This window comes from Euprymna scolopes, chromosome 46, assembly GCF_053919585.1.
Source record: "Euprymna scolopes isolate OS-2025 chromosome 46, ASM5391958v1, whole genome shotgun sequence".
Classification (NCBI taxonomy): Eukaryota; Metazoa; Mollusca; class Cephalopoda; order Sepiida; family Sepiolidae; genus Euprymna; species Euprymna scolopes.
The window spans coordinates 98,641,933-98,658,347 of NC_136527.1; the positions used below are offsets into that span (position 1 = coordinate 98,641,933).

The 16,415-nt window shown below is 38.1% G+C and overlaps 1 protein-coding gene and 1 pseudogene across 16 annotated transcripts in view; one reads left to right on the top strand and one right to left on the bottom strand.

Moving 5' to 3' along the window:
• The window catches only part of LOC145270654 (RIMS-binding protein 2-like), a 1,565,000-nt gene that overhangs the window by 229,874 nt on the left and 1,318,711 nt on the right, over window positions 1-16,415 (top strand). The gene's annotated exons all lie outside the window — the stretch shown is intronic.
• On the bottom strand, window positions 6,111-6,229 carry LOC145272043 (5S ribosomal RNA; annotated as a pseudogene).

The following is a 16,415-nucleotide window of genomic DNA, read 5'->3' on the forward strand; positions in this document are numbered from 1 at the left end:
GTTTTTGACCACAGTTCCCGGTGATTGTATAACGAATGCCGACAGCCCACTTGGGAACGCTGATCATGCAGTGATAATGGTTGAAATCGCCCTAAACTCTAGAGCCAAAACTGAAGAACCAGTGCTCAAAATAACGAGATATTATAAAAAGGCTGACTGGGAAGCCCTCAGAAATCTTATCAGAGATGCCCCATTGGGAAATATTTTTTCTCTTCCTGCTGAACAGTGCGCAAATGAGACCACTGAATTGTTCCAAACTGCAATTGAAGCGCATGTTCCCATACGGAAATTTTATAGCAAGCCCTACTCTCCCCAATGGTTTACTTCGACTTGCGCAACTGCCGTTGCTCAAAGGCAGCCTGCATACCGCAGATTTAACCAACATAAGTCCAGTTCAAACACAGAAGTATATAGAAGCTAGAAGTAACGTTAAGAAAGAAATAGCGACAGCTAAGAGAGAATTTACGGAAACCACTAAAAAACGCATCGAAGCACAAAACCTAGGAACTCGTGACTTCTGGAAAATCTACAACAGTGTAGTAAATAATGGGCAATCAACAATTCCCCACTAACCAACAATCATGAGGTTGTTTGCTCAGCAACCGAGAAGGCTAACATGCTTGCCAGTCGGTTTTCCTCAAACTCCACACTGGACCTTTCCAACCACCCCCTATCTGACTTTCCTATGCGGACAGACGCCATGCTAGACGATCTGCTCAGGTGCATGCTATCATAAAAAACCTTGACACTTCAAAAGCATGTGGACCCGATCTCATCCCAGCTGTGCTATTAAAAAAGTGCTCAGCCGAAGTAGCTCCAGTTCTCTTCAAACTCTGCAACATATACGCTATTTTTGTTAATACATACCATCCTAAATATAAGAGAATGTTTTACCGACAATACAATACACTTCGATAGTGATTTTGCAGTAATTTTTAAATTTTTATTGAGGAACATTTATATAAGATAATCGCAATGGCAGGTGCTCGTCTGAACTCCAATCTCTGGTCTCCCCTCGCCAATCTTTTACAGAAAACACCCGTCTAGCTGAATCCACTGTTAAAACTTTTCCCCACTCTTTATCTGTGCCTAAATCAAAACGTAGATTTCATGAACAAAGCTTCTTTCTTAGAACTGCAAGCCTGTGGAACTCTGTTCCGTCTGCCTGCTTCCCACCTGACTACAACCTGGACGTCTTCAAGTCCAACGTAAACAAATTCTTGATGAACCGCCCCCCCCCTTAAGTAGGCACTTCATCAAATCTCCACACTAACGTACTGTACTTGCAATAACCCTTATCCTTGAGTGGCTTCCGGGCCGTAATAAGTGGTCACCACCGTGTAAAAAAAAAAAAAAAACGTCCATAACTCTCAAAGCAATTTTCTATAACATCGTTCTTTCATAAATAGATACAACTTCAATGGTTCATGATTATGAGTTTGGAAAATCCGTGATTTCCGACCATTTTTGGCTAATTTTGGGGTAATTTTGACCCATTTTGGACTCTGAGATACCCTAAAAAACCCTATACTTGTGGGATAGCCAATGGGGATGTTAGATTTAATGATACAAATGCATTTATAGTCAAAAAATGCACCCTGTGGCTTTCAATAAGTGATTAAGTGTGTTCGGGGGCGAAATTTGGGCCATTTTCTCGCGTCGACGCGGTCAAATCACGTTTGGGGCCAGCGACCCTCCAATTTTGACCCGTTTTGAACAAAATCACTTGTTCCCATCTATTTACATATAAATGAAGGTAATAAGCCACTTTTGGCATTTATTTGAAAAATTTTGTTTCTATAGCCTACCCTTACTGTAAACTGAATGATGTGCATCGAAAGGTGTATCAGAATTTTTGTAGTAATTTTTGACACCCCTAACACGAAACTGCAAATAAAATATAAAAAAACTCGTAATTTTTTTTTAAAAGTGGGTTGTTTATTTTCTTTATGGATTATACTTTCAAAAATAAGCTATTAAAGTTGTATAAAAATAATAGAAATATTATTTTTTATTTTTTAAAAAAACTAATGAAATCAATTGAATTTTACGAGTTAAATATTTTTCAATTTAAACTTTAAAAATCTATCAAAATTTTTCTATGGATTCAATTTTTACGATATTTTCAGGGTCAATGTGAAATTTTATGCTCTTTCCAATAAACCGAATATAATATTTTAGACAAACTTTTTTTTTTTAATTCACGCCCCCCCCATTTTGAAATGTCTTTTAAAAAGTTAAAGTATTTACTCCATTAGGTGTATCAGAATTTTTTGTAGGAATTTTTGACACACCTAACACGAAACTGCGAATAAAATATAAAAAAAACTCGTAATTTCTCTTTTAAAAGTGGGTTATTTATTTTCTTTATGGATTATACTTCCAAAATAAACTATTAAAGTTGTATAAAAAGTAATAGAAATATTTTATGAAATTAATTGAATTTTACGAGTTCAGTATTTAAAATTTTTAAAAATCTATCAAAAATTTTCTATTTATGCAATTTTTACGCTATTTTCAGGGTCAATGTGAAATTTTATGCTCTTTCCAATAAACCGAATATAATATTTTAGACTAACGTTTTTTTTTTAAATTCACGCCCCCCCCATTTTAAAGTGTCTATTAAAAAGTAAATAATTTACTTACCAAAGTTTTATATATCACAAATTGAAGAGAAAAGGTTAATAAATAATATATTCAAATTTAAAACAAAAAAGTAGTGTTTTTAGAAATTTACCTGTAAAGTCCGAAGTTTAAAACCTTTTTTTAAAACAAAAAAAAAAACGTGTTTTTTTTTGTTTTTTTTTTTATAATGAAACTTTTGGTTCTTGCGCCTTTAATTGAAAAAAAAAATTAGGCCTTGACTTACATTTTTCAAGGAGTTATAAGCTTAGAAAGACGGGGTAGAATTATTCAATATTTTTCACGAAATTTCTGACACACCTAGTGCAAAGCTATATAAATAAATCAGATGTATGTATGTATGTATGTATGTATGTGTGTGTGTTAAATATTCACGCCCCTCCCTCATTTTGAAATGTCTGTTAAAAAGTAAATAATTAATTTACTAACCAAAGTTTTATATATCACAAATTGAAGATAAAGATCAATAAATAATATATTCTAATTTTAAACAAAAGAAGTGTTTTTTTTAGAAATTTACTTGTAAAGTCCGAAGTTTAAAACCTTTTTTTTTTTTTTTAAACCACGTGGTTTTTTTTTTTGTTTTTGTTTTTTTAATGAAACCTTGCTCCTTTAATTGAAAAAAAAAAAAAAAATAGGGTTTGAATTACGTTTTTCGAATAGTTAATAGTTATAAGCTTGGAAAGACGGGGGGTCGAATTATTCAATATTTTTCACGAAGTTTCTGACACTCCTAGTGTATCAATAAATTGTTTGTTGCTTTATCATCATTCAAACTTCAGTTTCTTTGAACTTCTGGAATGCTCAGCGGCAAGTAGGTTTCTCTTCAGATTCCAAAGGTAGTCGGGCATCACTACTGCACCTTAGCAAACCTGACACCTGTTCTCCATCGTTTTCAGTGCCTAATAGAATCTCTTTCCCTTTCACTCATTAAACCCAGGTTCTTAGGAAACTGGTCAATATATAGGTAGTGCAGTCTGGGATTGTATGAGGATCAACTAATTTTCCCCCCTCTAATATTTTTTTGTCATTAAAATCTGTGAAATTTCAGATTTTTTAAAACCAATTGATTAGACATTTCAAAATGGGAGGCGTGAAATCATTCAACCCCCTGTTTCTCCAAGCTTTATAACTACTCGAAAAATGTAATTTAAGCCCTAATTTCTTTTTTTCAATTAAAGGAGCAAGGACCAAGGTTTCATTAAAAAAAAAAGCAAAAAAAAACAAAACAAACAACGTGGTTTAAAAAAAGGTTTTAAACTTCGAAATTTACAGGAAAATTTCTAAAAAACACCACTTTTTTTGTTTTAAATTTGAATATATTATTTATTGACCTTTTCTCTTCAATTTGTGATATATAAAACTTATAGGCTAGTTATTATATAAAAATTATTTTATAAAATCAACAGTAGATTCTCTACGGTGCAATGTAGACTGCAATGCACTGTGGACTAAGTCATTGTGGAAAGGCAGGTAAAGCTCCCTCCTGGTACACTGTGTGTGTGTGGGGGGGGGTCCTAAACGAAAGCAGAAAACTAATCAATTTTCATTATAATCTGAAATTTCAGATTTTTTTAAAACAAATTATTGGTTGCCTGCTTTAGTTTAGGACCCCCCCCACACACACACACACAGTGTACCAGGAGGGAGCTTTACCTGCCTTTCCACAATGACTTAGTCCACAGTGCATTGCAGTCTACATTGCACCGTAGAGAATCTACTGTTGATTTTATAAAATGATTTTTATATAATAACTAGCCTGGTGCCCGGGGTTGCCCCGGATATTTGGAAGTGTGTTGAGCAAAAAAAAACAAAACAAACAAAATTGATAGTAGGCAGGCAGGCTCGAAGCTGTACTGCGAAGGAGTTTGAGTTTAGTTTCACTTTATTTATACTAAAAAGCCCAATCAACACGCGAGAAGCCAAAATAGCAATAATTTTGTAAAAATCGACGTAAATAAATCTATACGCTATGCGGTTTCCTAATTCCTAGATATTATTATATAGGACCTATATACACAGTTTTAAGCGATAGTAACGACCCCGGGAGCGCGTGCGAAAGAAGCCTTTTAAAGACATACACGAAATGATCACACACATTTTGCCTTTTATATATATATAGACTAGCCTGGTGCCCGGCGTTGCCCCGGGTATTTGGAAGTGTGTTGAGCAAAAAAAAAAAAAAAATTGGTAGTAGGCAGGCTCGAAGCTGTACTGCGAAGGAGAAGAATGTGAAAAAAAAAAAAAAAAAAAGTGACGTCCTTGCCGCTGTGCCCATCGCCAAACCGGAAGTGGCAAAGATTTAAATTAAGGTTAGTTAATCAAAAAGAGGGGATGACTTAAAAAAAATATTGGCTAAAAAAAGCGACCCCTCCTTGTAGAAAAGTTCCTAGTTGAAGGTGAAGGCATTATTGTTTTTAGACAATTTTTTGATATTTGTCCTCCGAAGGGTCGAGCTTCGAAACGATACTGACCTTGTGAAAATCCGTCGCCTCTGTTGAAAGTTTTAGGCAGACATGCAAACATACATACATACATACACTTAAACAGACAGGTGAGTTATATTATAGATAATGGCTTGAATTAAAGTATAAAATGCAAAAGTCAAATATCATGGTTCAATTGTGCTCTGAACAGAGCCATTCATTGCAAACGTGCTCCTGTCTTGTCAAAGAATTCACAGTTGATTTTATGGGCTGGGCCTTTTTGCTTGTGTGATAATTCAACTTCTCAAATGCACTTGTGATGTTGGGTTGCAGAAAAGTATTAATTTGGTCAAAATCGGTCTTCCTCCTTTAATCGGATTTTTTCGTTTTCCGATACTTATCGGGCACATTCCGATAAAGAACCTATGCAAGAACACTTCCAGATACATCAAGTACCTTTGTGTCTATAAGAAATGAACTCTCTCTCTCTCTCTCTCAAACACACACACACACACACACACACAGTTCCTTTCATATAATAGCAGATAGATAGATAGATAGATAGATAGATGCAAAAGATTCGTCGATATTAACAGTAATTGATTAAAGTGGTTCGTTGTTCATCCGCTAGAATGACGAGGTCCATCTGATCATCCTGTAGGGTGCGGTGGGGGGGGGGAGTCATCATCGGTGAGTACGGATATGGCTGATAAGCCCAATCTTTGCTTAAAAAGTTGTATTGCAGTGAAAATAGGGAATCATAGCAGATATCAAAGGCTTCAAAACATTGCCCCTTCCTGTCCTTTCTGCGCTTCTCTGCAGCAACTTTTTGGTTTTCAGGCACCGTCATGAACAGCGGCCCACCACTTGAGTGCAATCAGCACCAACCCTATTCAGGGTTTAACTGGCTTCCTCCAAAGGAGGAAGTTCCATAGGAGTATGAAATCCACAAGCGGTCCCCAGTCGCATGTATATCCCCGTTAGGGGAGATGAGGACGTTAGGTTTTTGCAACTTTTTGCAGGGAGGTGTCGACGTCCTCCTACATACAGCACCTGGACTTCCCAAATTGGTCACCCATTTTAGTAATGACCAGGCTCAACGTTGCTTAACTTCGGTGATCTGACGGGAACTGGTGTGTCAATGTGGTTATGCCGTATACTTGGCTCTATCTAAAGCTGTCTGCTCCTATGATGACGGATCAACATTGAAGGCCTTCAGTGATGCCTTCAGCGTGTCTTTAAATCATTTTCTCTGGCCGCCATGGGAGCGCTTGCCATGGTGGAGCTCGGCAAACAGAAGCTTCCTGGGTATTTTGTAGTCTGTCATGCGGGCTACATGACCAGCCCAGCGAAGCTGAACCTTCATCAGGATAGTGCTGATGCTTGGGAGTCCAGCACGAGTGAGGACTTCTGTGTCTGGTATTCTTTCCTGCCAGCCTATGTCAAACAGTTTCCTCAGTCTAGTGGTGTGGAAGTGATTTAATTTTCTAGCGTGCCGTTAGTAGACAGTTCGCGACTCGCATTCATCGAGTAAGGTGGTGAGTATGACGGCTTTATAGACTTTGATCTTTGTCATGGAGGTGATGCCTCTTCTGTCCCATACATTCTTGTGGAGTCTGCCAAACGCAGCACTTGCTTTAGTGAGTCTAGTGTTGATTTCATCGTCAATGACTACATTGCGGGATAGCGTACTGCCAAGGTAGGTGAACTTGTCTACGGTTGATAAGTTAAAGTGATTCAATAAAAATAAAGCATAAATTACCAAAAATATAATGTCCATTAACTTTCAAGGAAGGTAATTTTAATCATAAGGAAGGTGTTTCAAGGAAGGTAATTTTGATCATAACTAGAGAATTTGACATATGTTAAATTAATTACGAAGTGAAGAAAAACGTACCTTTCTTCCGTTAAATGACTTCATAGTGGAAGTTATATTGATGATAAAAGAAAACAAATCAATTAACAACGTAACATGTTTTATTTTTTTTTTACACACAGAGAAATCAGAAATACATGTCTGTTTATTGTACAGGATTACAACACGAAGAGGGAAAGACACGTCTCAAAGGTTGAAAATTTTTTATTAAAGAAAATAGAATTTGATGAAAACGATCATAATACACAGGAGGAGCCCTTATGTAACAGTTTTAGCAGGTGAAAAATTGCGGCCATCTTGTTTTATAAAATGAATCAAAACGGAAAATTACTCCCCTTTTGAACTCTTCTGTGTCTTACGATCGTTTCCATCAAATTCTATTTTCTTTAATTTTTCTTATCGATTTTCATAATTTTTGGATATAATCATCTTAAAAATACGAGGAATACGTAGATACCATTGTTTTGTGTGAGATTTAGTTTTACGATTTCGAAAATTTCGTCCCAATAGTGTAGAAGTGTCTCATCTTTAGCTGAACTTTAACAACTAAATAATTTCGATAAACCCCATCCCACCCATTGTTTTCAGTCGTTTGGTTTAAAAAAAAAATCGTAAAAAATTGAAGAACTCATATTAGCTAAGTTTGTGTCTCGCCTATGAGGCGTAATTTCTGACCAATTTAGTTTTAAAAAAAAACAACAACAACAAAAAAACAACTTCCTACTTAAATATATCGTTTTAAACGTGCGTCGTGTTCAAGAGACACATACCGAGCAAAGAGGTGCGTTAATTGATGGACGAATTAAAATGTGTCTTTTGTAGTTGACTTTTATTCCGTGTTTCTAGTTCAAGGTCCGTTGTTTCGATTTTAACTTGGTAATTTTTTTTTGTCTTTATTTATAGGTTAGCTAAACTGCATCCAACCTTTTCTTTATGTGTGTGTGTTTTTTTTCTTTCTTTCTTTAGTTTCATTGCTTCGTCTTTCTGATCAACCTGCTTGCACATGTTATAACAAAAATTTGTTCCTGTACAGTTTAATCAAGACATTAAAAAAGGAAAATATCGGAAAAAGGTTATACAGGGTGACCCCCCCAAAAAAACAAAAACAAAAGAGGCCATCTAGAACATATGCTGTAGAACGGAGAAAAAAAAAGAAAAAAAAGGTCAAAGACCCTAGTGTTTTGATGTGATGTTTTGAATATAATAAACTAGTTATGAGCAAAGTTTTCAATTCATTCGGACAAAACAGCAAGAAACGGGGCCTAATCAGAGCTGGGGCCCGTTTTTATGGGTCACCCTGTATGATACGTATCCGTTATGGAACGAAGTTCTCCGAAAAAAAAAAATTTCACTTAATCTCATCAATTTTTTTTTTACAGCGAAAAAAAAAATTGTCATGATACCGAGGAAGAAAAGCTAGTTATTAAAGATGGGGAGGGAGTGTCGGCGCTTTAACTGGAGTTATCTCTCCGTGGCATGTTAAAAATTTCCATAATGGCTGACTTCCACGCGCTCTCATAAAAACGTGTTTTTTCGCTGTAAAAAAAAAAAAAAAAAAAAAAAATTACTTGATCAAATTAAATAAAAAATTTTTTCTGAGATCTTCAGTCCAAAACGGATGCGTACAATATAACCTTTTTTTTTTTTTTTTTCGATATTTTCATTTTTTCAATGTCTTGATTAAACAGTACAAGTACCTCAAAATTAAATATTATTGCAAAAGGGATCAAGCAAACCAGGCAGTCATTTATTGCAGGTAAACGTGCGGTAGGCTGCGTGTTTATGGTTGGTTGGTTGTTTTTTTTTGTTTTTTTTTTTACGGCATATCAACCCTTTTCGGGTTATTTAATGCCGAATCCAAAGATTTTGAAGAAAATTTTTTTTATAGAATATATTTGTTTTTTTCAAGTCGGTTTCTATTTAACCCATAGTTGGGACCCTAACAGGTACTATCACTCCGGGTCAGAGTGGACCTGCGAGCAATGGCAGTTAAGGGGTGGCTCCACACTCCCCAAAGCTCGCAAGCTGGGGCCTCACCATCGGATATAGTTTAAGGTCATATCCAGGACCTGCGTGTTTATAAAAACGGGCCCATGAATTTGCTGATCCAAAGAAGTACCGGCCAGAAACACAGCAAATTATTGCTTGTGGGCCGCTTAGAAAATAAAAATAATAAAAATGAAAACAACAATATTATATTTTCAAAATAAATCGATTAGTGGAACGCATCGTTTTTTCAGTTCCATGGCAAGTGCTCGTCTGAGCTCCTATCTCTGGTCCCCCTCGCCAATCTTTTACGAAAAACATCCGTCTGGCTGAAGCCGCTGTCAAAACTTTTCCCCACTCTTTATCTGTGCCTAAATCCAAACGTAGATTCCATGAACAAAGCTTCTTTCTTAGAACTGCACGCCAGTGGAACTCTGTTCCGTCTGCCTGCTTCCCACCTGACTACAACCTGGATGTCTTCAAGTCCAACGTAAACAAATTCCTGATGAACCGCCCCCTTATGTAGACCATTTATGAAATATCAACCCTAACGTACAACGTACTGTGCATGCAATAACCCTTATCCCTGAGTGGCTTCCGGGCCTTGATAAGTGGTGATGTCCTTGTAAAAAAAAAAAAAAAAGAAGTTAAATTCTTGGAACTAAGACGAGGTTTTCATTTTTTGAAAATGCAGCTAATAATAAAAACACATGCAATCTTTCTCTCTCTCTCTCTCTCTTTCTTTCTTTCTCTCTTTCTTTCTTTCTTTCTCTCTTTCTTTCTTTCTCTCTTTCTTTCTTTCTCGCTCTCTTTCTTTCTTTTTCTTTCTCTTTCTTTCTTTCTCTCTTTCTTTCTTTCTCTCTTTCTTTCTTTCTTTCTTTCTCTCTCTTTCTTTCTTTCTTTCTCTCTCTTTCTTTCTATATATATTGTGTATTGATATTCATGTTAAAAATCCTTTTTTTTTTTTTAATCTATAATATAAATCTCACCTGTCCGTTTAAATGTTTGTATGTCTCGCAAAAACTTTTGACAGAGGCAACGGATTTTCACGAGATCGATATCATTTTGAAGCACGACCCTTTGGACGACAAATATCGAAAAATTGGCCAAAAACATTAATTCCTTCATCCTCATGTAGGCACTTTTCTACAAGGAGGGGGTCGCTTTTTTTTATTTTAAAAAATCATCCCCTCTTTTTAATTGACTAGCCTTAATTTAAACCTACGTCACTTCCGGTTTTGCGATGGGTGCAACAGCAAAAACATTACACTTTTTTCATTTTTCCACATACCTTTCCTCCTTTGCGGTACAGGTTTGAGCCTGCCTTCCTACTACCACTTTTTTTTGCTCAGTACCTCACCTCCAAACACCTGGCCAAAGCCGGGCACCCAGGCTAGTTTAAAAAGAAAATACAAGTATATGGGTCATTTCATGCTATCATAAAAAATCTTGACACTTCAAAAGCATGTGGACTTGATCTCATCCCGGCTGTGCTATTAAAAATGTGCTCCGCCAAAGTTTCTCCAGTTCTCTCCAAACTTTACAACAAATGCCTTAATGAATCTTGTTTTCCTGCCTGCTGACAAACTGCTTCTGTTGTACCAGTTTTCAAGAATTCTGGCAAAAAAACTGACCCAGTAAATTATCGCTCCATTAGCCTCCTCCCACTTTTCGCCAAAATATTTGAGCCCATAATTAACCAAGTTCTAGTCCATCACCTTACAGATGCTAAACTTCTGACCGACCAACAATATGGATTTAGGCAAGCCCGTTCCACAGCAGACATCCTAACTGTAATCTCTGAGCGTATATACCATTCACTGGACAAAGCAGGGGGAGGGCAGAGCGGTAGCTCTAGATATATCTAAGGCTTTTGACAGGGTATGGCATGAAGGTCTTCTCAGAAAAATCAGATCATACGGCATCACTGGACGGATACTTAAAATAATTAAATCCTGCTTAGATAAGAGAAAAATCCAGGTTGTCCTCGACTGTCGTACATCTAAACAATGATATAAATGTGGCAGTGCCTGAAGGGTCTACCCTTGGACCTCTATTATTCCTAATATTCATGAATTACCTCCCTGACAAAATTGTCTGTGAGATGGGTATATATGCTGATGACACCACGCTCTATAACAGACACAACAGGAAAACAAATGAACACATATCTAAACAAATGGCAGAAACACTAGAGGATGACCTTTAATCTGTAGTGGAATGGGGACAGAAATTAATGGTTATGTTCAATGCTGCCAAGACTAAACTTGTTTCCTTCAATAACTACAAGAAACCTTCTCTACCACCAATAGCAATGGCCAAAAACACATAACCTGAAAGTATATCTTTTAAACTCCTCAGCCTAACGTTCACAGGAAACATGAGTTATGGTCTCTAACACTTAGTCCCACGCGAGCCGTTTTTATGGTCAGAAGAACTCTACTCGATAACGAATAGCCTATGCAAGAATATAGAAGAGCTAGGACCACCTTTCTTTCTACTATAGAAGACAGAAGTTTAACCTAAAAATAAAGAACAAAATAAAAAAGTAAAATTACCATACACATGTGCGCACTATAAATAGATATAAAATCCGGGGAAAGGAAGTGAAGCCGTCACACTAACAGGGTTACGCCTCGCTGACAGACGCGACAATTTTGAACATGGGCAAACAATATAAGCTAAGTTAAATTAACAAATCCTAATATTACCAAAATGGCAACTGTTTTTCTTTTTTTTTTTTTTTTTTTCTTAATTTTGACAAATGTATTTTAACTATATGCGCATATATTGTCTTTAACTCTTTGCTTCCATGCGAGTCGTTTGTTCTATTACTTTATTTTTTATTTATTTATTCACTTTGTTTATTTATTTCTCTTTTTGCTTTTACCAACTGTATACCTTCTCTTTAAATGTATTTATTTAATGCATTTTAATTACATATGCGTAAAAATGGTCTCTAACACTTAGTCCCACGCGAGCCGTTTTTATGGTCAGAAGAACTCTACTCGATAACGAATAGCCTATGCAAGAATATAGAAGAGCTAGGACCACCTTTCTTTCTACTATAGAAGACAGAAGAACTTTATTTAAGTAGTATACTTAATATATGCAATCACCGTACGCTTGCTTGTATTAAAGTGTCCTCCATGATACCCATACCATACCAAACCACTGCACGTTGCTCATAATTTGACTGACACTATATTTGTAACTGCAATATACATAATCCCAGCTGTGATACTAGGGCTAATTTTCTGAATAGATCCAACACTCTGCGCCTGACCTTAATGACTACAATTCCAAATCCCAACGAACTAGCTGTCCCTATAACTGGGAGGGAAAAACCTAATAGCTAGCTACGAAATCTTATACATTTTACCTCCAAGACGATTGCGTTTGTCTTACCTGCATGCATAAAAAAAAAAAAAAAAAAAAAAAAAAAAAAATTTCCTCCCTTCTTCAAACTAAACCTTACCTGTAACTCAAATCCTAATGGAAATCCATCTGTAAATAAATAACCCTTCTTCTCTTGAACGCTAACAATCTACTCCTTCCAACCTATCCGCCACTAAACTCCCACATTGCTCCGCATCTGTAGTGGAATCGCTAACTTCCAGCCCCTAATCCCTCACATGCAAACTGATTTAATAGCCATCACTAAACATCTATACATTTCTACCTCTAAGGCATGCATTACAGTTCATTCCTATCCAGTAAGGGACTTAACAGCCTATGCACATAAAGGCAGGTACTTAACAGCCAAAGTACCCAGAAACAAAGCGATATGCACTACACAACTGTCTCCTCGAGTTTTGCAACGACTAATTACGTTATTGAAACGACACTCCTTGTTATGCAAAACACCCCATGACTCTTACTAAAAAATACCTACAACTTCAACTCTATTCGCACCTACTGAAAACCTGCCCATATATCTATTCACCTAATTACGCATGACTCAAAACTTGCTGTCTTATCCATGCTATATTGCCCTTACATCTTAACCCTCCTATCATCTAAAATAGTTTGGGCACAACTCGTAGCTCAATTCTTAATGCCTACTCATACTGTAACACTATACTAGACCTAAGCTAACATAAATAAAATAAAAAAAGGGTAAGACTAAAATCACATTATCTCCTCCCTAACAAGCCCTCTTACAAACATAGACGCTTACACTGCATGAACTTCACCCCCCCCTTTATCCATTAACAAGTAAATAGCATGTCCCTAAATCACTTTGAGGAGTGTAACTAATCAGTAGAGATAAAATCCCTCACAAACTAACCCAGTAACACTAACAACGCGGGGTCACAGAAATACCTGGATTAGAACCTAGGCGCGGAGAAAACCCTCTCAAGGCTGACGGACCCAGTAGGTCTTCCCAGATCATCCGTCTAGGAGAAGGAAAACTCTGAAACTAAACCAAAGGGGAGAGAGGCCTCTTCAGTCTTGGATGACAACCTTCCTAGAGCTGGTGACTCAAACAAATTCACCGGTTTGCAAACCTAAATTGCTTAAGGAGTAGATAGGCTCTGTCTATCGCCCGGCTTCCATACTCCTTCTTTGCCTATTAGTCAAGCGCAGAGACACTATCTCAGTGATTCGATAGAAACACCAGCGGTAGATCTTGTTTCCTGGCTAGGGCAATGAACGCCGTTCTTCCCCATTCCCAGCATGCCCCACCCCTAAAACTGGACATTTGGGAGTGCTTGAGTATAAGATATGCCTGAGCGATTAGATTGGGTTGACCTTCTTCTAAAGGGTTGAGGGTACCGGATTGACAGTTCCTGGCTGCTGTTCCCGACTGGTAGTACAGGAGCCCTAACTCTTTGGTAGCGCTTAGAGCGGCTGCTCCATCAACAGTTGAATAATATCGGGTTGTTTGCAGTGCCATGACACGCATGGAAAGGGACCCTGCACTCATCCCCGGTGGGCTTTCCTGAGGCCACAATCCTAATTGGAGAAAGGTCAGCTGATGCTCTACTTGTGATGCATGTCTGAAGCTCCTCATAACCTCTTGTTTAGCTCCCCCTTACCGAAACTCTTAAGAAAAATATGACGACAGTACAATCTAAAAATAAGCTTAAACCAGGATTAGGGACAAACAAATTCAACTTGCCTCCTCCCTTGAGGCTCTCATTCACAAATATCCGTGGGCTTAGAACTAACTTAGCTGATGTTGAAGCATTTCTCTTAACAAATACCCCGGATATCTTAGCACTAAGTGAGACTAACCTACACTCCTCCATTCCCTCTAACCATTTTAACATGCCTGGATATCTCCCACTCTGCCGTAAGGACTCTGACAGACATATGCACGGACTTGGAGTTTACATTCGTAATACCCTTCCCTTGACTAGAGAAACAAACCTAGAAACAGATGATCAAGCCTTTATGTGCTTTAGACTAAACGTGCAACACAGTATTAGCTACTATTATTTTCTCTACCGCTCTCCCTCGACTCAGGACTGCTCCATAATAAACAAAGTATCTGACAGCATAGACACGGCACTGTCCCTCGACACTAGCGCACAAATACATGTGTTTGGTGACTTTAATGTCCACCACAAAAACTGGCTTGGATTCTCTACTCACACAGATGCAGCGGGCAGCACAACCCATAGCTTCGCTGTATCTCACTCCCTATCACAAATTGTTACGTTTCCAACCCGCTTCCCTGACCCGGAAGAACAACACGCATCACTTCTAGATCTGTTTTTGACCACAGTTCCCGATGACTGCATAACGAAGGCCCACAGCCCACTCGGGAACGCTGACCATGCAGTGATAATGGTTGAAATCGCCCTAAACTCTAGACCCAAAACTGAAGAGCCAGTGCTCAAAACAACGAGATATTATAATAAGGCTGACTGGGAAGCCATCAGGGAACTAATTAGAGATGCTCCATGGAAAAATATTTTCTCTCTCCCTGCTGAACAATGTGCAAACGAGACCACTGACTGGTTCAAAACTGCAATCGAAGCGCATGTTCCCATGCGGAAATTTTATAGTAAGCCCCACTCTCCCCAATGGTTTACGTCGACTTGTGCAACTGCCATTACTCAAAAGCAGCATGCATACCGTAGGTTTAACCGACATAAGTCCAGTTCAAACAGACTGAAGTATATAGAAGCTAGAAATAACGTTAAGAAAGAAATAGCGACAGCTAAGAGAGAATTTACGGAAACCACTAAAAAGCGCATCGAAGCACAAAAACTAGGAACTCGAGACTTCTGGAAAATCTACAACAGGGTAGTAAATAATGGGCAATCAACAATTCCCCCACTAACCAACAATCACGAGGTTGTCTCCTCAGCAACCGACAAGGCTAACATGCTTGCCAGTCGGTTTGCCTCAAACTCCACACTGGACCCTTCCAACCACCCCCTACCTGACTTTCCTATGCGGACAGACGCCACACTAGACGATCTGAAAACCACCCCTGCTCAGGTGCATGCTATCATAAAAAACCTTGACACCTCAAAAGCATGTGGACCCGATCTTATCCCAGCTGTGCTATTAAAAAAGTGCTCAGCCGAAGTAGCTCCAGTTCTCTCCAAACTCTACAACAAATGTCTTAATGAAGCTTGCTTTCCGGGCTGTTGGAAAACTGCTTCTGTTGTACCAGTATTCAAGAATTCTGGCGAAAGGACAGACCCATCAAATTATCGCCCCATTAGCCTCCTCCCACTTTTTGCCAAAATATTTGAGACCATAATTAACCATGCTCTAGTCCATCATCTTACAGATGCTAAACTACTGACTGACAAACAATATGGATTTAGACGAGCCCGTTCCACAGCAGACATCCTCACTGTGATCTCTGAACGTATATACCATTCACTGGACAAAGCGGGAGAAGGCAGAGCGGTAGCTCTAGAAATATCTAAGGCTTTTGACAGGGTATGGCATGAGGGTCTCCTCAGTAAAATCAGATCATACGGTATCACTGGTAGAATACTTAACATAATTAAATCTTTCTTAGATAAGAGAAAAATCCAGGTAGTCCTCGACGGTCGCACATCTAAACAATATGATATAAATGCGGGAGTGCCCCAGGGTTCTATCCTTGGACCTCTATTGTTCCTGATATTCATAAATGACCTCCCCGACAACATTGCCTCTGAGATGGGTATATATGCTGATGACACTACACTCTATGGCAGACACGACAGGAAGACGAATGAACACATTTCTAAAGAAATGGCAGAAACACTAGAGGAAGACCTCCAATCTGTAGTGGAATGGGGACAAAAGTGGTTGGTCGCATTCAATGCTGCCAAGACTAAACTAGTTTCATTCAATAATTACAAGAAACCCTCTCTACCACCCATAGCAATGGCCAACGACTCTTTATCTGAGAGTCCATCTTTCAAACTCCTTGGCCTAACGTTCACAGGAAACATGAGTTGGAACAATTACATTGAAGGCATTGCCAGGGCCGCTGCAAGAAAGGTAGGCTCTCTCTACCGTGCTAG